General features: G+C 44.6%; 1 protein-coding gene across 1 annotated transcript in view; it reads left to right on the top strand.

The window, feature by feature from the left end:
• LOC119434029 (twitchin-like) overlaps positions 1-23,144 on the top strand; it is a 225,374-nt gene that overhangs the window by 46,899 nt on the left and 155,331 nt on the right.

Raw genomic sequence — 23,144 nt, 5'->3', positions numbered from 1 at the left:
CGCGTTGCCTTTATTTTTGCTTTCATGTCCGCGTGGCGTCTGCTTTTGGCATATGGTATTGAAATGAAACTTAGCACTTCTTGTTTGTCATGGTCGAGCCCATGGCCCTATTTAACATTATGACATTTTGCAAGCTACTAACTGAAGGTATCTTGAATTTTGCCAAGGGAAATTATGTCAAACGTCGACGTGCCAGTTTGAAGGGAAACCGCACGGTCACACATAAACACAGATTATCACCCTTTTAATTTTTTTTACTTAACCGTTAAAGGGCTTTTGTAGGGTATTACATAATAGGGAGCAAAGGACGTAATAATTTAGGTTGTAATCACAACAGGGTCAAAAAGCGATAAAGGCAACTAAATGTTCACAATAGGTAGGTAGGTAGTAAAATTTATTGAGGTCCAGAAGAATCTTCACCCAGTTTTTATGGGGGCATGACTACGGGCCGCTCCCAAGTTGGGACGGAAAGGTCAATACTCACCGCCGCATCGTGGGCCTTCTGGAGAGCCCGTAGTTGATCAATCCATTCGTATACGAAAAAAAAAAAAAAGCAACAGTGGAATGAACCAACTTCTAAAGTCAAGTTGTCCGTCAGCATTGTTTATTGCTATGACACTGCGGTGTTAAGTCTTTTAGTGCCTTCAGCGACATCATCTAATTGTCAAGAGTTCTACCCTTTTGTGTGTGTGTGTGTTCCCGCCTATGGAAATCATGGCAAGAATGTCAAGACGAGAGCTACTTCCTGTAAAGCGTGCTTTGCCTGTTAAGCAGTCAAGTCTTGTAAAAAAGCCAACACAAGCCTGATGTTAGAGGGGTTTTTGAGAGCAGCGCTGAATTAACTTAAAAGTAGTTCCATTATACTATCTTCAAAACTCTATATTTATTTCTCTAACAGCTGCAGACTTACTCGTAATCACAAACAAGGCGTCACCACAGGCACACTCCGTCAAAACGCACGCCGTCAGAAACACAACACCATGGCCTGTGAATACACAAAAGCCGCCACATTAGTACTTCTCTCTCACATACGACCTCTTATGCAACTTTTGACTAGTTCAGACTGCCTTACTATCCAACACCGAACATCCTGATCCATTTACCAATGTTAAACTAGTAGACTAATGGCGTGAGTTCTGGCCAGGACGGCTAGCTCTCTGAGCGCCCAAGCTGCTTTGAGACAGAATGCCAATCCAAACTCGCCTACTATGTTTTCTCATCGCATTTATCTAACCGTCTTTCCCGAAGCGGCATCTTAGCAACTCGGCTTTTCAACACGATGTCAGGTTGTTCCTTGGCGACCTTGCCTTTACGACGACTTGATGTACGTGTGGCGGCCTAAACCAGCGTTCTGTCGCGTTAGGCTATTTCCAGCGTGCCTGAGGTGAGAAGTACGTGTAAGGATCTCAGGCAAAGATAGTTGTGTATGTGACTCTCTCTCGCTCTCCTTCTCAGTTTCTCAGAGCCAGCTACCGTTTTGGCCCAGACGAGCGTACGCAGAGCTATTGCGACATGTCCGCTCCCACTGACGTCGCGAGAAAATAATTCAACCTCGCACAAGGCGTCCCACTGGTGCCCGTAGACCGGTTAGTCGTGACCCACGCGTGCTCTGCTTCTGGATTTACCAAAGCGTATATATTTAAACGTAGACAGAGAGAGGCCTGGCATTCCCGGAGGCTCGACGCCGTCCCGCTCGTCCGACAAACAACAAGCACGAAGCTAAAGGAATGGGCTGCTGCTCGACACTGCAATCAGCGCGTGATAACAAATGCCGCTAGACGCCGAGCTCTCAGACTTATTAGTAAGGAATGCAGCTGCTTAGGCAACGTGTGGGAAGAGAGAGAGAGAAAGAAACGAAGAGGGAATGGTAGGGAGGTTAACCAAGGACGTGCTTGGTTGGCTACCCTACACTTGAGGAGGGGAAAGGGGAATAGCAGATAAGGAGAGAGAAGAAAAATGTGGCTCTGACGGGATTTAGCGCAGGAGCTCAGTCCATAAATAATGTTATACGGGAGACGCGAGGCTCCGTTTTGACGACAGGGCATCACTGGGCAAACCTCTTCTACCGCAGAGTGCGTCGCGATCGCGAATAAATTCCTAGAGGTTGGCGGAAATATGAACCACGAGAAACACCTCTGCCTGGTATATTAACAGAATCTGAAGGTATCACACTACCTAGCTGTCATTAATTCACTAGCACGCCGGAGACGCGATACTGGGTTATTTTTAGAACAGAACCCCCGATGGGAGATCATTAGGCAGCCGTTTTCAATTGGGATTGGAATTTTTCTCTAAGAATTCATCCGCAGTCGTGGATGAATTTCTAAAATTTTTTAGCGGAAATACAAACCAGGAGGATTGTTTATGACTGGCGTAATATCAACGTCTGTATGTATTATACTAACTAGCATTATTTACTTCTTTCCTGTGTCATGCTCTCTCTATAGGCGTGATACCAGCCCGATTGCGTCAACCAGAATTTTTAGGGCATAAAGAAAGCTTTCATCATTATGATCAGCCTATATTTATGTCCACTGCAGGACGAAGGCCTCTCCCTATGATCTCCTATTACCCCTGTCTTGCGCTAGCTGATTCCAACTTGCGCCCCGAAGAAAGCTTTACCAGGCACCAAATCTTAATCCATGATCTCTAAGTACTCAAGATACGGAACACGAAAAAAAAAAAAAAAGGAACGAAAGCACTCCGTCGGTGCCGCTCGGCCTTTAAGGTCACCATTAAGGTAGAAATACACGCAGTCAGTGACCATAACTGTCTTATTGATGTTAATGAAGACAGCTTTTACTAGTACAACAATGTTTAGAGTACACCAAGAAAAAGAACAGACTCCGACATTACAGCTCACAATACGTCCTGTCTGCTTACACGTCCGGGATTTGCCCTCACGTCATATAGGTGACTTGCACTCATGAAAAGAATAATCCACAGAGGAAACACAGCTGTGCACGACAGGCGCAAACTGCAAACAAAGACAAAATATAAGCATGCACATATTTTGTCTTTTCTTTTTTTCTCCCTTCAAATAAAGTTCAGTTAAGAGTCATCGCTCTGTGTCTTCACTTCGCCTCTGTCCATTGTCCTCCTGTCGCGCCGCAGTTATTAATGAACATACACCGACTAGACCGACTTCAGTTCTTCGGTCAGTAATTTCGGACGTGCTAACGAGTCCTCAAACTGAAGCATGCCTCCCTTACACTGCTAATTTCACTGTCAAGAGGTGGCGACAAGACCGAGCTGCTGCAGTGCCGTGATATCAGGCCAATGACATATGATTCCAGGTGTTCGATTTCTCTTGTTGATCTCGGCCCTGAGACACCGTAGTCGTGCAATAAATTTGGTCAGTGTTCTGGTTCCTTCCTCGACCGTTCTTATGAAGCGCGCCGCGCTGCTCGGTCGCCGGCCGTATGCGGGCTAGCCTAGCCACCGCTGCAGCAACTTTGCGATTATTCAGTCAGCTGCCTAAAGCTGGCAATTAAAACACTTCTAAGAGAATTCACCGGGGTCGGTTTCGTTTAGTCAACGTTCCGTCGTAAAATAACTGTGACCGGAAGTGTTTGATTGCTCACGTAATCCTGGGTCATCAAGTTCACTTTGACTTATTTAGACAATCGCAGCATGGTATGGGCATTTTGCTTTAAAATTATCTCTAAAACACGTGAATGCACATGCACTAACCGAATTGATCTCATATTCTACTACCTACGTGCAGTAGTCTTTTATTTGTAAACTGCCTGCGTTGTAGGAATTCACAATAAAACAAATCGTCCTTTAATCAAGAGCACATTCTTTATAATTGAAGACCATGGGGTGGCTTCGTTTGCTTGCCTCTTTGACAGAACGAGTGCGGCTAAAGATTTTATTCTACAAAAAATTTGACAACGTGGGCCCAATGAGCAAAAGCTTTCTTTTCAATGTTTCGTCATGGTCTTTTCCAGTGCGCACGTTGTTTCATTTTAATAGGCTGCTAATTACAGTAACAAATAGAACATTTTGGTATCTCGAATAGAATAATCAGAATGGTGTTCCGAAACCACCGGCGGAGAAGGTTTTTCACTTCACCCACCACATCCCTGTATCGAGAGAGGAATGGGCTCTTGTAAACGTTTCCTTCTTTGTAAATGACGTTAACCCACACTTCCTTCTTTCTTCTTTAGTTCCTAACGTCAGCGTGATTTCTCGACCGCATACGCACGGTCGAATGGAAAGCAAGACTCCGTCTGGAAACTTGGAGCAGCTGAGACAATTTTAGGCAACAGCGTTGCGTCCGAGCATCTGAAAATAGCGCACGCAACCCGTCTGGACCGTAGTCGGCAGCAGCTGCCGGTTCCTTAGACAGTAACGCCCACAGCATATGGCAGCATCGTTCAAGGCCTCTTGTGTATCAGGCGATAGTTTCACGTGATGGAACGTTTGCCGCGATGGTCGTTATCGCTATCTATTTTTTCGCTCAGATTGAAAACAGTTGAATACAAACGAATTCGACACGGGCACGAGGATAGATAACTAACAGAGCAGACGTTGGGGCTATTTTTTGTGAATATAGGCTGGAAGGCATTACCAGATTGTCAAAGGGCACGCTGAGTACACAGGGCTCCTCGTGTTTTCTTTTCCTTTTTTTTTTCTCTTTGTGCGCCAGTTGTAACTTTAGCGGCGCATTTCAATGAACAGCAAAAGGCGGGGTGTTACTTGTCATAAACAAGTATTGAATAGTCTATGTAAAGTTAATATTTGATGTAATAGACTGCAGTTAACCTGTTCCGCGCGCCGCATGTCCTGCCCGAATCGTTTAAAAGGCAGTTCTCGCACTTTCTTCAGCCTTAATGCGACTCGTCAATAAAGAAACGTCGGCACAAATTCATAAAACAGAGTCCAGAGAGGATGCTGCAGTTACATATGAAACGTAGCATCCTTGCGTAACTCGCATTTCATCATGTTCTTCTTTTGACGTCAATAGAACATGAATTCCAGTTAACCTAAATCATTTCAAGCTCTTTCGGGGGGAGAGCACGAGGTCGCGGGATCGAATCCCGGCCACGGCGGCCGCATTTCGATGGGGGCGAAATGCGAAAACACCCGTGTACTTAGATTTAGGTGCACGTTAAAGAACCCCAGGTGGTCCAAATTTCCGGAGTCCCCCACTACGGCGTGCCTCATAATCAGAACTGGTTTTGGCACGTAAAACCCTATAATTTAATTTTTTTTTTCTTTCGGGGGGAGGGGGGGGGGGGCAGTTACGTGCACTGAGGTTTTTGAAATATCTTTCTTCGGGCTATCGTTAATGTATATATATATATAGATAATTGTATTTATTCAGCGATATCTAGAGAGACTGGCTTGAGTGCGCCCTGTTCTGTGCTCTGCACTGGCGACGTGGAAAGACGAACAACAAGAAAGAAAGAAAGAAAGAAAGAAAGAAAGAAAGAAAGAAAGAAAGAAAGAAAGAAAGAAAGAAAGAAAGAAAGAAGAAAAGGGGGGGGGGGGGTTGCACAAAGAAGCTGTGTGTGCACTGCGGGAGCTTCCTTCTGATGGCTTCTCGTAAATGTGGAACACCAAGTAAACGACGTCCTGCCACACTATTTGCACGGGCAGCGAAGGAAGTTTTTATTTCGACGCTTGCTAGTACGTTACACGCCAAAAAAAAAAAAAAAAAAAAACTTGAAAGCTTTACGTTTTACGGCTGCCGCCAGCAGACCTGAGATGTGAACGAAAAGGCGGTCTGGGCGCTGCGGGAGGTTTCCAGAGGGAGCTTTGCAGGTTCGTCAACACCGCATTCATTTACGACGTGCGCGCATCGTTCTATACTTAGCCTGCGCGGCAGACGCCCGCCTTACCTACTTGGACTGGGGTCTCCCCGCACCTCCTCCGTTGCTGGCGTAGAAGCCCTCCTGTCGCTCAGTCACTGGCTTTCAGTCTGCTCGTGTCGTCCCATAGATACATCGCGGTTGAGATGCGGTTACGTTGGACCGACGCCGCGTTATATATAGTCAGCGCTGTTCGTATTACATTTGACTACTGGCTGTAGAGTTTCTTAGGTGGCGCCGGGAGTGCCCCACTAGTACTACTATAAGTACTCGTTTAATTAAATTGTAGGGTTCAACGTCCTGGAAGTACACATTATATTATGATAAACACCGTAATCAGTGGCTTCGGAATAATTTTTACGGCCTGGTGTTCTTTAACGTGCACCTAGAACGCGGTACACGAGTGTTTCTGCATCCCGCCAACATTGGAATGCGACCGCCCCGGCCAGGGTCGCACCCGTGACATCGCGCTCAGCAGCACGACACGATACCTACTGCGCCACCACGACGGGCCCACTACTCATTGTGTGTCTGTGCTCCTTTCTTTATCTCTACTTTCCTGTCACTTTACCTCCCCCTCCCCTCTCTCCCCAGCGTAGGGTAGCAAACCGGATCTTCCCATCTGGTTAACCTCCCTGCCTTTCCCCTTTCTTCTGTCTGTTTCTAATGAAAGAAATAAACCTAAAGTTTCAGAAACCAAAGGAAACCTTCGACATTGACCTTAGTTTCCTTACTTTTTTTTTATTTTACCAAGCTAAGAAAAATTTTCGCGCTTACCGCAACATTAATGGATTATTTTTTTTAAAGAATTTGTCACGGTCCGGGAATCAAAGCCAGAACCGACGCTCAACTTTTATTCTCGGACTAGGACGAATTTTAAATCAAATGCGAAGCTTTATTTCCGAGAAACTCGTACGGGTCTCCTGTCTGTGCAGCTTTGTGCTGCTGTCGGGCGGATTATATTTCTCTTCCGTGAATCTTCATCTACCTTGCGGGTTCCCGCAGAACTAATTTCTCTTACCGCCACTTCGCGCTTAAATGTCACTACAACGTCTCATTTATCGGTTCACGTCAATCAATATAACATTTTATTGGCATCGTACTTGCCTGGTCCTTCAAGTAAAAAAAGGTAAAAGCACCGTCGTATGAGCGTGAGCGAGCTGCTGCATGAACGTTGACTGGTTTCACTACATGTCAGCAAATAGAGAAAGCAGCGTGTATAACGGGTACTCAGGTGGACTTCATGGACGGAGGTGTTTCGTGTTTCATGTTTCAGTAATGTGAAAACGTTTTATGATCAAAGTCAGTGCGAGAAGACAAAGCGAAATCTTTATATCAAGCGTTATCCTGCGAACTAACACTGCTACGCCCGTTGTCCAATCTATTTTTTAAAGCTATGGACAGGCTGCGAAATCAGTCCACTTCCATGCAGCTGTGTGCCTGTACTTATTCGGTGGTGCTTTGTCATTTTTACTAGATGAACCAGACTATTCAATATGCCAAGAGACAGAGAGAGAAAAAATGAAAAAAAAGGAAAGACAGTAAAGATAACCAGAAGAAAAATCCGGTTTGATACCCTACACTGGGGCATGTGGAAGGCGGACGTAGAAAGATAAGAAGGAAAGAGAGAGAGAGAGAGAGAGAGAGAAACAGATCGCGTGAACACAATCACTGCTGTTCACAGTACAGTACCACATTTAACACCTGTCAATGCTAGAGTCGCTCGTGCAGGTTTCTTGTCTGTAAGAACTGCACCATTGCATTCGTAGCCCTACCTCTGCTGCGATAGCTTGCAAGGTCGGTATGCTAAAATTGTTTCTTCTGACAACGGTCTGTCGTCGACACGAGCTAACGCAGTCACGAGCATTTGTCTCTACGCATTGTATCGAGAAAAGACAAATAAGATGTGTTCAACTGTCTCCTCGAGACCACAGTCATCACAGGCAGTGTTGTCAGCCATTACAATGCGGAATGCAAATTATTTTGTAGTCTACTCCTGGCCATAGACGACAGAGCAGGGTAGCATCGCGTCGGCGGTGTCCTGGTGGGATGCAAAGATGGAGAGCAGGGTCCAGGTGGTGCAGTTGGTTGTTTTGAAAACTTAACGTGTGCCACATAGAAAGCGTGGTCTCGTGCCAGCACGCGAATTATTCTAGCTGCATCTGAGCGTGACAATCGTATCGATTCTCGTGGGCCATCTTCAAGAGCTGTCCAAGAAGCCTTATTGGTGTGTTTTTTATCCATAATACCGCAGTGACAATTAAAACGTGATGTGATGTCATTTCAAGGTCAAGTTAGGAATGAGCTCTCTGGTCTTGAACACCAGTTGTTCGTGTGGTCCGCGTGAACTGTTATATTTCACGATGTGGGCAAAAAAAAAATGCAGTGTTGTAGGAAAATTACAGCTCTAACAAAGCAGCAGTAATCAAATTCTTTTTTTGTTGTTGCCAAAATTAAAATGCGGATAACAGCATTCTTTTGTTACGTGCTGTCGTTAGCTTGCGCCTTTAATCCACATTGCGGCTTGCAAGTTGAGTTCATAAGTCCATTCTTATGGCGTATCAGGCTTTTTGACGTTGTCACGAGGAAAAAAAATATTGTGCTAAGAAACTAAAACTGTAGAAAATAAATAAAAAGAAGTAGTGGGCATGGTCATGGGATTCGCAACTGCCTCACGTTACGTTGTACATGTTAACTGTTCTGCGGGCGAAACGAGAAAACAAAATTTACGTAAATCTCCTCAGCGAGTTATCTGAATGATCCGTAAGCATTTCGTAGTCACTATGTGGTGTTGAGTGTGAACACTCAACACTGCTGGTAATTCTAGCACTGCTGAGCGGCGGCGGTCGTCTTGGAGCCATTACGGTAAATGCGAGAGCGCTGCGACGACACGAACTGCCGTGGAAGGCGGCGCAACGTGAACTGATGAGGCAAGCAAACTACTGCAGGTGGCGGCGCCAGGTGCGCTGATGACGTTCCGATTCGAAGCCGTGACTGCTCCACAGTTCTGGCTTACTAAAGGTGTGCCTAATGCGTGCCTGATTTCACACGTCACGTGGTCACAGAGACGCGCTCGGGCCACTGTTCGCGCGTTCGTCGTCGTCGTCTGCCACAGCTGGCTCCGATGCCGTTGATCATGCCTGCGTTCCCATACTGCCCTTGGCGCTCGTGCCACTGCTCGCGGGTTCGTCGTTGTCTTTTTCCACAGCTTCCATTGCTGCTGGCTTTATATTGAAAGCGATCGTCTTACGCAAAGGATGGACGCGTGGACAGTTTTCTCCTTGGGTAACCATAGACATGCTTACACATTAAAAAAGTTGTCGCGTTTCACCTTAAAGGTGAAGCATCAATTGCGATAGCAAATTTGTATAGGGCTTTATGGAGTAATGATAGTAGCTTTATCAGCTGTATAAATTTGGACATGCAGCAGCACCGGCAACACGCAGAACTATTGTCGACGCCGTCGGCGTTTTGCCCGCGTTCGCACAAAATGCGTGCGGCGTTGGTGACTGTTGCCGGAGCCTCTGATATAAATAGGTACTTGGTTCCGCAGCTAAACGTCGCCTCCCTTCCCTCCTCCTGCCCCCCCCCCCCCCCCCCCTCGAGGCCTTTCGCGCGTCGGAAGAAGGCGCGTTTGTTCTACATATATGGTGATTGTAGAGGAGGAAAGAGAGGCCTACTTCTGCTGCCCTTAAGGAAGCACGGCGCAGAACGCACGTTTGTTTTCCGCCGTGGGTTCACTCCCCGTGAAAGAGCGCGTCCCTCGCGCCCTTTCACTCGCACATACAGCGATCGGAGCGCGGCGACGATTTCATCTCCATTGACGTCATACGGAACCTCACGGCAACGGCAACGACGACGGCGACGCCGACGGCAGAAATCTGCTTTGAAGTGTCCATATAATTGCTATCGCAATAAAATAAAATTTGCCCATTATGGACGCCTTTCTTACTGTTTTAGTTTTTATTAGTTATTACAATTAGCACGAGTTAAGTCGTAGGCTCGGTTTGATCGGTGAATTAAATTTTATGTGTAAGTGTCAAAGGACCCATTGAGCGAAATGCAGCTACACTAACGTAAAACCTGGAGAGGTGCGAAACATGCAGTGAAGCACCGTTAATGGGCTCATACGGCCTTAAGCAATGGCTCATAACCCCGTAAACGCGGCCTCCCCATTACGACGACAGAAGAGAAGTGAAATTCTACGCTGCAATGATGAGCGGCAACGCAGCCAGCTGTGGAAGACGACGACGAACACGGGAGCGCTCGGCACGCGCTCGTGCAGAGCGCGTGCCGCTTGCTTACCGTGACGACGACGACGACGACGACGACAGGAGACGCCGACAGCCCGAGCGCATAAGGTGCTTCGCACCTAAAATAAAGGAGCGAGAATGGCGAGTAGTAGACAAAAGGTAGAACCCAAATACGGAAGGTGATAGGCACGTAAATATAAAAAACATTAAATTCCTTAAGTTTACGAAGTGAAATAAATACTCTCAATTGTGGTATAATACACTAAATGCTCATGTAGAATCCGAATGGTCATGTGCACAGAAAGAAACGAAAAGAAGCAACAATGACAACACAAAAAAGTGACAACAACCTGAAGTGTCTATCCGCCAGATGCAACATGGTAGTGCAAGTTATAATCTGATATTCATCTTTCGCACCACTGAAAAAAATAACATTAATAAAAATCATCATTTACGCATTTAAAAAATAAAGGAGCGCGAATGGCGAGAAGTAGACGAACAGTAGAACCCAAATATGGTAGGTGGTAGGCACGTAAATATAAAAGACAATATATTCATTAGGTTAACGAAGTGAAATAAATACGTATTGTTATGAGCACTATCGAAGAGCAAAACCGGGATGCCACAAGTTCGAAACAAAACATCAATATAATTAAGTCTGCAAAATCTATGATCTAATGTAAGACAGCGGAATGCAGCGAAAGTCATTGAACATGGTGCGCAAAGTGTGGAATAACCAATGGAATCGTTAACATCAGTGGGTAAATAAAAGTGCTTTAGGTTTGCTTCGCGAAGCAGACCGTACTTCTTTCCTTCCATCCAGCGTCATGTCGCAGTGTCTTTTCAGAACAGCTTCGCAAATGCATCACTGCGGTAAGAAAGAGATCCAAGAAAGCTGAGATTGTTTTTGTTGTCGTGGTACAGTTTGAGCGTTTTAATCTTTCGTTCCGTTCGCCAAGTGACTTGAAAAGCGAGCCCGTCCTCCGCATTTACTCAGTCACCCTGTAAAGCGTGCTTTGCCTGTTAGGCAGTTCTGTTTAGCAAAGAAGCCAAAATCAAAATCGAAGGGAATTAAGGAAATTGCAGAATTTCCGAACCCCTTTATATCGATCGGGAAATTGGGGGTTTCAATAAATGAGAAGGTGACTGCATAAAGTATCAACCGAAGCTTATGACAGCCCTCAATCTTCTGCACTCGTCGCGCTTTCGACAGCAGGCTGACCAGAAATGTTGCGGTATTGGCTGGCAGACGAGCACGAAAGGACGCGCATGCGCAATGCCATGTCTCGACTCGAGACGCTTGCTTCGTCAGGAGGCGCAAGAACGTACTTTGGCACGCGCTCGGAGATTCCGCAATATTTTGTCCCCGACTGTACGTCATTTAATCTCGTAAGTGAAAGAGAAAACTAGAAAAAAAAAGCAAGCGATAGAAACAAAGAAAACTGCCTATTTATTTTTGTTTGTTTGTTGTCATATTCGTGGTTGTCATATTCGTGGGGGCGAAATTCGAAAACACCCTTGTACTTAGATTTAGGTTCACATTAAAGAACCCCATATGGTAAAAATATTCCGGTGTCCCTCACTACGGCGTGCCTCATAATCAGATCGTGGTTTTGGCCCGTAAAACCCCACAATTTATTTTAATTATTATTGTTATTATTATTATTTTGTTTTGTGGTGCGAGAGCTCAATATTAAATTGTAACTTGCACTACCGTGTTGCATCTGGCGAGTAGACACTTAAGGTTGTTATCACATTTTTTTTTGTCAATGTTGCTTTTTTTTCGTTTCTTTCTGTGCAAATGCACAGAGTGATTCTACATGAGGCTTCAGTGTATTGTATCACAGTTGAGAGTCCGTGTCCGTCCGGCTGGCGTTTTTTCTTCGTCATTGTTTGTGTTGCGTTGCCGTTCTTAAAATGAAGGAAAGTTAGCACGAAGACTTACGCTTTTCCTTGTTATTTTAAGATAATTCATGTGGAAGTTAGCACGTGCGCTTTCCCAAAATTTCCAGGCCTTCTGTGTTTTATTCAGCGTTGAACAAAGGTACTGTATGTATTGCAACCACCGACTGACTGGACTTACTTGGTGACACATTATTTTGAAACAGAGTACAGTAACGTATGAAAACCTGCAAGCTCAATTATCGCAGATGATAACAATGTGTGTTTTGGCTTGGACGCTTTTTCACACCGTCGCCACGTCCCGTCGTCACATCATGGCTACTTCACCACTGCATGCGCAGCACTCGCGCGTAGCCTTGAAAAAAAAAAAGAAGAGTCTGCGTACTGAAGCCAGTCAGAGTCGTCATCGTCATCGTTCGGTTCGCGTCGCCACTCTTAGAATTGACAATTTAGAAGCACGGGTGTTTTACGTCCACTTAGTACAGTAGCTGTACTAAGTGGACGTAATTGAAATGCGATATTCGGACCGCTGCAGGCACTCTCTACGCAACCAGCAGGCGCTAGGGAAATGGGGTGATACATTGAAATGAAAGCGATAGCTTGTTTGACGCAATGTGACTGCACTTGTTTCTTGTAAAAAAATATCTTTACGAAAGTAAATGTTCTTAATGTAGTCAGCGCTTGGTTTCACCATACTTATTCCTTTCTTATGTCTTGCTTTCTTTTAGTTTTGATCTGTTTAATTAATTACTAATACCAACGTGCCCAGTTTACTGTTCAATTAAAGTATAAATGCGGGCCATACAGCCCACTTTCCAGTTCAATAGCTTTTAGCGCATGAATGTTCTCACACACGATAACTTGAGTAGAACAACGATGCTCGACGTGGTGCGCGCACTTTTCTTTCGTTTCATGCGCAAGAAATTCTTTTTCGTGTTTTTGCCTCGTCAGGTCACCTATTAACAAAATTTGAAAAATTCCACAGTTACTCAAACCTACGCCGACACGTGTCTTCAGCATGGTTTAAAGAATCTCGATAGTAGACCTAGTTTTAAACAGATTTTCCTACTAAATTTACTTGGCGCTGCGATCGTTCAGCCACCATGGTAGTGATAGTTAGTGTACTAGTAGTTAGCACAAAGATTTGTTTGACATTCATGCTTGTGGCTTCATACGTTCTTGTGGCTTTATTTACTACGCTTTATCTTCTTTTATTGGCCTAAATTTTGAAGCCATACTGCTTTTCTAAACGCACATGCAATAAGACTCCGCGCACGTGAATAACCACTGCAAATTGTTGCATTTATAATGCCATATCTTGTCTAGAAATGATAAAATTGCAATGTCAGAAAGCCGTTTGAAGCCATAAGGACAATGTTTAGGCACATCCATGTACTAACCATAATTTCCACGCCGGCTGAACCGCCACGCTTGGAGCTCCCGTAGACACCTGCTCCAAACTTCCCTCTAGTAATTTTTGTTGGAATCGTTAGGGTTACTAAACCCTGTTTGAGCACTCGGGGAGTCAGCTGGGACCACCTGATGTCACTTTTACAAAGCTTTTGAGGGCATCACCTATAAAGTTTCTACTCCAAATGTCCGGCTGGGCAAGATCGCCCACTAAAACCAGGCATTCGCAGATAACTGTGCATCGCTGCTACAAGCGGCAAAGTGTATAACACGCGCTAATAAAAAGCGTTCATTTAAACTAATGTCGCAATTATATTTGACAGCGCTCCGTTTCAAAGGCTCTGGTCAGAAGTCGTTAATTTGGCACCGTGTAGGTGAGAGCGTGAAACGAGCATGAGCTTTTTATGCAACACGCAGTCATGTAAACCATGTCGTTTTATTTTATTTGTCGTTTTTCCCGGTATAGTTACTAGTATAAATAAGAAATGAAAGGAAAAAAAAACACGTTTCTTTCTTTCTCTTTCTTTCTTTCTTTCTTTCGCTTTCTTTCTTTCTTTCGCTTTTTTTCTTTCTTCCTTCCTTTCTTTCTTCCTTCCTTTCTTTCTTTCTTTCTTCCTTTCTTTCTTCCTTTATTTATTTATTTATTTATTTATTTATTTATTTATTTATTTATTTATTTATTTATTTATTCTTTCTTTCTTTCTTTCTTGTGAGGGGGAGAGGCGTTCATGTTTTTATCTGCGGATCGTGACGAGTACTGTTTCTTTTTCACAGTCAAATGGCTCACACTTGTTCTCATGTGTCACAAGTTATCGTTACATCTCCCAGAGTTAGGGAGATGTAACGAAAAATGCAACGGCAGCGATGAAGACAAGGCGCGCGCAATACCACGCTCTCCATCGCAAGTTCCCTGGTATCTTCACTGTCGTGAGGCTTCAATTAGCGCGTCACAAGTCTCCTACTTACAATAATGTTCACAAACGCGTCTCGCCTTATATAGCCTCGACTCCGCCGAGCGGACGGAGTTGCTTTCGGCGTCTATATATACTCGAAGCTGTAGTGTAGGGTGTGTTTCTCCAGCAGCACGTCGCTGCATGAATCGGTGAGGGATTTAATTAAATCATAGTGACTACACAGGTTGTCCCACCTAACTTTAGCCAATGTTTTTAAAGTAGGCTGGGGCGCTATTCCAGGATGCGACCTAGAGCATGTTGGTGGCGACGTTGTAGAGCAAGTCACGCCATTTTTTATATTCTAACTGCATCATTTGTCAAAAGTAATTGTTCAACATTGCATGTATCAAGTTTAAAAAAAAAAACGGTATTTGAAATGAGGAAGTTGTACAGCGTTTTAAGAAACGATCGCGTCTGTTTCTTTCTTTCTTCTCTTTTTCGGCTTCACTCCTACTATACGCAATAGGTTATTGCACGTCATAGATACAGCGAAACACGAAAAAGACTCTCGTGACATTTTCCTTGTGGGCCGCCGTGGCAGTGCTCTCAAACGTTCCGTACAGGAACGCATAGCACAATTGATCTTGTGCGCTGCCGATGAGAAAATGACAGGGCAGCGATGATTTCAATCTATTCAGCCTACATATCGCTATCATGAACTGCTACGCTTGCTGCTTTCGGCAGCTTAGCCAAGTCCGATCGCTAGCGGAAATTTTGCAGCCAGCGGCTGGGTCGCTGTCCTCTCATTATCTCGACGGCAGCGCGCTAGGTTAAAAGCACGTTTAATTCATGCGCGGCACGTTTGAGAATGCGATGCGCAAGCATACAGTAACATGAGTATTTTTTGAATATTTGCCGGGCTTTATTTGTGGCTCGTAAAAAATAATTGTGTAGTTGGCAATGATTTAAGAAGCGCTGGTTCGGACGTTTTCTAGCATGCAGTGCAACTTTCTCTTTGAGTGTTTTCTCTTTTTTCTAAGGTTAATAATGTATTGGATGCTGATTTATTTTACTTGACTAATTCTGCAACAAAATATTGAAAAAATAGGCCAACAGCGTGATTTTAGTGGCTTCCATGCAATTATAGCGCACCGGATATATGTCTAAAGCATTGCATAAAATTTGCTCGGACACGAGCAAATTTACTCGGAAATTTACGACCGGACTGGAGGCCAGCGCGAGCTTCGCGCTGGCCTCCAGTCCGGTCGGAGTTACGGTATGAACCGACTAGTGCCACCAAGCACAACTCCTGAAGCAGGAGCTTATCGGGCGCCGGTGTCACGGTCGATGTTGCCTTCATATAAAGATAGTTCTGGGTAGTTGATGTGTCCTTGGCTTAGAAAGAGAAAAAGGTCACTTTTATATCCCATAGAAACAAACCTGGCCATAAGAGACAGACAGACGGACAGACAGACAAGAAACTTTATTTTGTCCTAAGGGACTACTTTGTCGTAGTCGCGGGCCGCACCTGCACCGGGGGCGGAAGACCGTGATCTTCAGCCCTTTCGCAGGCCCTTTGGACAACCCGAAGCTGAATATGAAGGTCGTCGATCTTGACGGCTTCTTCCCAGTCTTCTTGCCTGTTAAAAGGCGAGTGGTGCAATGCTGAACATTGCCACAGCATGTGATTAAAGGGTATTATTTTCTGACTCTGTTGCTTTATCGTGCACCCAATGCTTGGTACACGAGCGCTTGCCTTCCAGTTCCGTCGCAATGCGGCCGCTGCAAAGGAATTGAACCCGTGTACGACCTCGTGCTCGGCAAAAAAACTTCACAGTGACCGTGTTCGCTGGCGAAAGCACTTGCAGAAGCAGATACAGAAATACTCACTGCAGAGAGTGTTCAATGGCTTGCGGTAGCAACTGACTCACTTGGACGAGCGCCGACCGAAATTTGAGAATCGGCGCTTGTATTGTGTCCCTATGTCCCCAAGTTTCATATTTTGAGCTGTTTTCTGAGCATCCTGTGGAACTAACTAGCCGAACTTAATAATAATTCTCATAGACCGATAGCAGATAGCTCATTTTCCCTCCTGCGTACCGGTTATTATTCACGTTGCATCACTGTTGTAATAAGAGTGGGTGCGTTTGGAAATCGGTGCTTGTATTGCACCTTTATGTCCTCAAATCTTATATTTTGAGCAGTTTTTTTTTTTCTGGCCTGTTCTGGCAGCAACTAAGTTCAATGTCATTCTCGAGGACTACACCAGAAAGTCATTGTCCCTCCGGCGTGCCGGTTATCATCCACGTTATACGTCACTGTTTTGTGCCGCCTTTCCTAATGCATTTTACTTAGTGATATTTATTTTTCATTACCCAACAAGACAGGATCAGCAGATGTGGCGTATTTTAACCACGTATCCCATGCTTTAGTTTTGGCTGAGCAGTTCGATGAAAGTTTCTTTTCACCGAAACTACGGTGACGTGGTCGACGAAAGCCTCGCTGATGGCGCTGTCAAGCGAGGCAGCCCAACGTCTCCTCACGTGATACTATCCAGCGCTTCCCTTCCCTTTGGTAACGTCCACAAACGTGCACCGGTGTCTTTTCACGCCGCTAGCCTGCCGCACCGTGACTGAGCTATGAGAGAACGACTAACCGATTGTCCCCGGAAAAGTGAGTCGTCCGTGAGTTGATATTTTGGTTCACTTCAAAGAACTTCCGATTGTGGAAATAAATTCGAGACTCGTGATTGCGGTCACCCTTCTACATAGTTTAGGGGCAGCGTTGAGATGTATAGTACTATCAACCAATGATTGAATGAACTAATCATTACCTTTTTGAGTACTGCAAATATAAACTGAAACTGCTATGTTCTCGAAGGGTGTCGCTCTAAAAGCACGTTCGTGATTTCTCTGTGCCCCCACTGTCGGCTCGTAGGACGTTGTGAGTTGCTAGCGCATGGGAGCTGACTTATCCAGCAACCTTGTTGTGTACCAACACCTGCACGAATCTGGCCCCAGTTGCAAGGTTAAAGCTGCGCTCTTGCGAACTAAGTCCCACGCGATAAAACGCAAACTGAAGTGCTGCTGGCTAAGCAAATCTCTATTCTTTCTTAGTTAAGAGCATTGGCTGTCATCATCATCATCATCAGCAGCAGCAGCAGCAGCAGCAGCATCATCATCATCAGCCTATATTTTATGTCCACTGCAGGACGAAGGCCTCTCCCTGCGATCTCCAATTACCCCTGTGTTGCGCTAGCGTATTCCAACTTGCGCCAATTGGATGTAGGGTGTGCTAATAAAAGTCGGAGACAAGGACAATTTTTCATCGCCCCATGGTATTGCAGGAGCATTTCAAACAGCTCAATCGCTATTTGCAAAGCAACAGATATACCTACCAGGTGTGTTCGGAAAGCTTAAAGACAAATTATTTCAAGGTGTCGCGCTAACCAGTACATGCGAGCTACCACAAATTCCGTTGTACACAACTGCACGAGAGCTAGAATCACGCTGACAAAGTGACACCTCCCTTTACGTGTACCACGCGTGTCTGAAATCATTGCAACTGCATTCTGCGTAATAACAAAATTTAAGGTCGGATTATTTAATCTATTCCTGCAAGTCCTTATGCTACATTACTGTAATTTGAACGTACTGCAGGCTCATCACGGTCCATGCAGAACTAGGTACATGAACAGGTTTTGCTTACATGAACAACACAAAATTCATGTAATTATTAGCAATGATATACTTTAAAATGAGAATAGAATACATTGAATGTGGTTTGCAAAGGAATCAATGGTGTCACAACACACCATAATGTTTGATAGATTATTCCAATGAGAAATTATTTCTATCTGTATGTTTATGCGGTCCACGGCCCGTATTCACAAAGTATAGTAAGTATGCTAAAGTAGTTCGTAAAAACAGGCACCTGGCCAGTCTTAGCAGCGAACTTATACACATTCGCGAAGGCCACTGGCCAGCTCACACAGTTCACGTACGACAGAAGAGCTTCTTCGTGAATACTGGCACATGTTCGTCGTAAGGGCTATGGTATCTCCGATGGACTTGTGTCACTTTTTTTCTCTCTCTCTCTTTCTGATCTATTATTATTATATTTTTGCATTACAGTCGCGATTTCATTACATTCGATTAGGACAACTCTGCGTAGTGAAGCCATCGAAGCCATTTTTGGGTGCGTTATCTTTGGTATGAATGGATACGCAATTCCAGCTGTTAGCCTGCACACAACTTTCGCGACGCGGCGGTGGAGTAGCAAAACAGGCTTCTCTGTCCTTGTACTGCATTGTATGCACAAGACCTGTTCTCGTTAAATTTGACTCATGCTTTTCGCTTAGCTGAGGGGCCGCACCGATCATCAGCACCGCGATCTCTGCGCAGATTTCACGACGATGAGTTTAGACTTATTTCTTTGTTATTGCTGTTGGAGCCGCGCCAGCTTGAAATTCCCGCACAAGCTTCGGGGGGACGTTACAGATTTTGGCAGCGCCTAAGAGGCTGGTTAACCGTTCATTATTTACAAAAAAGTTTAACTGCGTACGATGAGCTGTCAGCCTAGGTATTTTGTGTGTGTGTGTTGGGCTGGGAGGGGGCGTATAGCAGGAAGAAATTCCTGGTATATCAGGACAAGAGATCACGGAGCGTATACCATAACGTTTGATTTTTATTGTAAATTCAGACATAGCGCATTTAACTGAATGAATAACTCTTCATTCTTAAATTGCACCCAAATGAACCAAGACGGATTGTGCTTCTTGTCGTCGCCGAGGCGTCATGGCCGCTTTGGTGCACACTTGAGAAGTACTCCTAAAAGAGACGCTTGACTATTATTTTATTGCGATAGCTATTATATAGACACTCCGTCGCCGTCGCCGTGAGGTTCCGTATAAAGTCCAACTGCGATAAAATCGTCGCCGCGCGCCGTACGCCGTGTGCGAGTGAAAGCATACGAAAGCTGGCAATCGCGGCTCAATGTAGCGCACGCGAGGGAGGAAGGCAGGCCGAAAGCGCGCGGTCTTCTTTCGCCCGCGAGGCACGGGGGCGAGGCGACGGAAAACAACGTTATTAGTAACGGAGAGGGAGGAGGGGGGTGCTTTCTGTTCCATCGACTTCTGCTCAAAGCACGGCCGCGCGGACGCCGTATCTTGAAAGCGATCTGCGATGTGGGCGAAGTGCGCGCCCGCGCGGGCCTCATCTTCAAAGCGATCTGCGATGGGGACAAAGTACATGCACCGAGTGCCGGTAGCTTCGTATGCGCTGTGCTTTTGACGTTTAGTTAGCGTTGAAGCGAGGCGAGAGACAGCGCGAAGGTCAATTTTCCCGCTGCTGCTTGCGCGCTTTCTCACTCCGGCGTTTTCACAGCTAGTTTCCGCGGTCATCGAGCGAGATTTGTTTAAGTTTACCTGTGTGCGCCTGACACCGTGCTTTTCTATTTAGTTAGTAAGCGAATGTTTACAACTTTATACGGCCCATTAAACTACTATCCTTGCTTCGTATAGCTCTCTACTAATTTGCTATCGCAATCGATGCTTCGCCTTTCGGGCGAAACTGCAAATTTTTTTATAGCACTCTAAGCAGTAATTTTGCGTCAAGAAATACGGAAAGAGTTTCGAACGCGTAATCTGCATTATAAACTGTCGTGGGTTCCTCCTTAGTGCGCACCTTCAACTGCGACCACATCTGCGAGACAGTTGACGTCAGCTCTAGCGTTCGCAACGCCTCCGGTCTTAGTGAGATAAAACAGAAATCGACAACAATAATTTATAGAAGCGTCAAGCTATTTTGTTTTTAGTGCCCTTAAAACTAAAAGCGCTATTACAGGTCCATTTACAGGCGCGCTTTCCACAGACGTAAACGAACAGAAGGGCTTCGGCACTTCTGTTCATTTACGTCTGTGCACATTCTGCAATGTTTGCAACATGCTGCACGCGTATAGGGGAAAAAAATTAATGACGAGCTGGCAACGTTGAGAGCAAGAAATAAATAGCACAAGAGAAAGCAACTAATCATAGGGAAAAGGCTGTTTCGGTACCATTTCTGTCTTCCCTGCAGGTTGCCCAGATTCAAGCAAATAAACGATGCCGGGAAGCATTACTTTTCGCTCTTCCTTTGCTTATCCATGGGCGCCACTGACGCAAGTATTTTGCTCCCACGCGACTGGCCTGCAAACGTTGATTTCCTGTTTACGCGTGCGCAGATGATGACGTGCCTTAGAACGAAATAACAGTGGCCACGTGCCAGGCTCTCAAAGCACTTACTTTGTAAGATGTGCCCATCGCTGACCGGCGCCTTCGCTGTATGATCTCGTTCGATACGATGACTACCAACTCACGCTCTTATGAACTTCTATTTCGTATGCGCTGCATTCAAAACGCGCTGCGTAGATTCACGAAACTTTTCATATTTAAGGGGCAGCTTTAGGTCGGGTACAACTCCGACGCGGCCTATTCAAATACACGTAAAACGCAGAAACCCTTTTCTGAGATAACCCCTAGGACCAATTTTAATGAAATTTGTTGCATTTGGGAGAGAAAGTTAAAATCTAGTGACTGTTGGAAGTGGAATTTCGATTTAGGGTCTAAATGATTTAAAAAGAATTTTTGAAAATGCGAAAGAAATCGAAAAAAAAATAGAAGCGGGAAGTTTACAATTTAATAGCTCTGCATCAAGAGCAGATATCGCGGTTCTGTAAACGGCACCCATTAGATCATTCAAAGCGAACAAATTCGCTATGTCAATTTATATCTTACATAAATTCGTTACGTTGTGTACAAGGGTTCTGCAAAAGCTGTATTTCCATATTACTAATTTTTTTTCTATTCATGTGTAACATATCAAATTTGTCCGCTTTAGATGTACCATTAAATGCAAATCACAGAATTGTGATATCCTTTTTCATTGCTGAGTTACAGAGCTGTAAACTTGATAATATTGATTTCTGAAAATTTGCGATTTTTGCCAATTTTCAATAAAGAATGGGCGACCTAAATCAAAAATTCAAAACCAACCGTCACTATGCCCTTTATCGTTGCACGTGACTATCAAACAGCACATGCTATGCATACAATTCTGTCGAGTAATAACCGACTTCCCTCCACCATCTTTATTCTCTCTCCCCCCCCCCCCCCCCCAAAGACACAAAGAAGTCAAGATAACCATAATTTCAACATACCAGCGGTTAACAACTTTATACAGTAGGCGACTGTTAGCTTATACTAGCACAAAGATATGGAATGCTCTCCCAGTAGAGATAAAAAGAAGCCCCAATTTTTCTCGCTCACTAAAGGACATTATTGCTAAAAACAATTTTCAATTTCTTGCCGAATTCTAGTGCTATGAAAATAGTGTGCTATGTTGTTCTTGAAATACAATGTGCTAGCATTTTTCTACTCCTGCTATTGTATGTACTTTTGCGGATGTTGAAAAAAAAAAGGGGGAAAACACCGACCCCGTTTGATTTTTTTATTAATTGGTCACTTATATGATTATGATTATTTCTGTTGATTGTTATTTTCATGTAATCCATCTTTTATGCGTCTAAATGTTCAAACATTATATTCATGTTTCGTTACTGGCGCCTGGGTGCTTTAATTTTGTGTACTTATTGCATGGGCCCGAACTAGCAAATTGCTAAGGGCCCAGATGCTTTTGTCACCCATTTTTGTATGCATCTTTCGCAAAATAAATTGAAATTGAATTGAATTGAATTTCAAGCTTTTCTTTTAAATGAAACAAACCTAATCAAATTTAGTGCAGTGATTCAAATTCTCCTTTTACATGTATTTAGATAGGAGCACCCTAGTTAAAGCTTTCTCTTAAGTTAAAGCTTTAAGGGCTGATCGTGGTTGAGCCGCGGTGCTTTGGTCCGAAAATTTATTTGAGTTTGCAGTTATTTCTTGTCGCTATAAAATCTATTGACCCTTTTCGCGGAGCAGTTTGTTTTAGAGAAACGAGATGGCGCTCACTGCGGCGCGCCATGCCTCTCCTCAGCAACCGCGCACGAATACGAAACCATTACCGCTTCTACCTTGCTCCTCTGCGATCAGCTGTCGGAAATGCAACTGAGTTTTCGCTAACACACTGTGCTCCAATCATGCTAGATTGAATAATGTGGATTGAAGACGTGTGCAGTAATTGGCTGCAAAAATAGTGACTGGCATGTTAAGTAATAGAATGAATCTGTGTGGCCGAGTTCGCGGACCGCTGCTGCAACTTTCCGAACGTGTTACCGGCAATTCGTGATGTACGGCTTTCCTCGAGGATACAGAAATTTGCTCATCGACTAGCCTTGTATGGCTAACCTTCGAAGAAACGGCTTCATCGCCAGAACGTCGGCAAGAGTGAGTACCACTCGTTAAACAATGGCAAAGGGGTTAGCGCCGCTTCCTGTCATAGTAAGTTTCGCGAACGTTATCTGTACACATCTGTCCCAAATGGCAGGAAAACTTACGCCCACTCTATCGCCGACGAATCAATAATAAGTGAATGGGCGCACACTTGAATACATGCGCACTGTATACGCACAATAAATGACGGATTACACCTATGGCGCACGAATGGTCGAAGCTGGATGTTTCGTGACGGTCTACAAGAGTGATCGAGTTACTAGTTGTAATATATATTTGCTACAAGTTATTACAATGTACAAAACAGCTACGTTTCAAGCCTTCTGACCAACAAGAACAAATCTATCGGAACTGAGCACACCCGCGAGCGATTAGGCAGAAAATAATCAGGTAGTGGCCGCACCGAGGAACTTCACTGAGTCAGAAACTGACAAGCCACTGCTTCAAAATATTTGCCGAATAAAGAACACAGAGCAAAACACACTAATCCTGACTGAAT

This window comes from Dermacentor silvarum, chromosome 11, assembly GCF_013339745.2.
Source record: "Dermacentor silvarum isolate Dsil-2018 chromosome 11, BIME_Dsil_1.4, whole genome shotgun sequence".
Classification (NCBI taxonomy): Eukaryota; Metazoa; Arthropoda; class Arachnida; order Ixodida; family Ixodidae; genus Dermacentor; species Dermacentor silvarum.
Note: the sequence above shows the minus strand (reverse complement) of the source record. Positions and strands in the feature narration are given on the sequence as shown.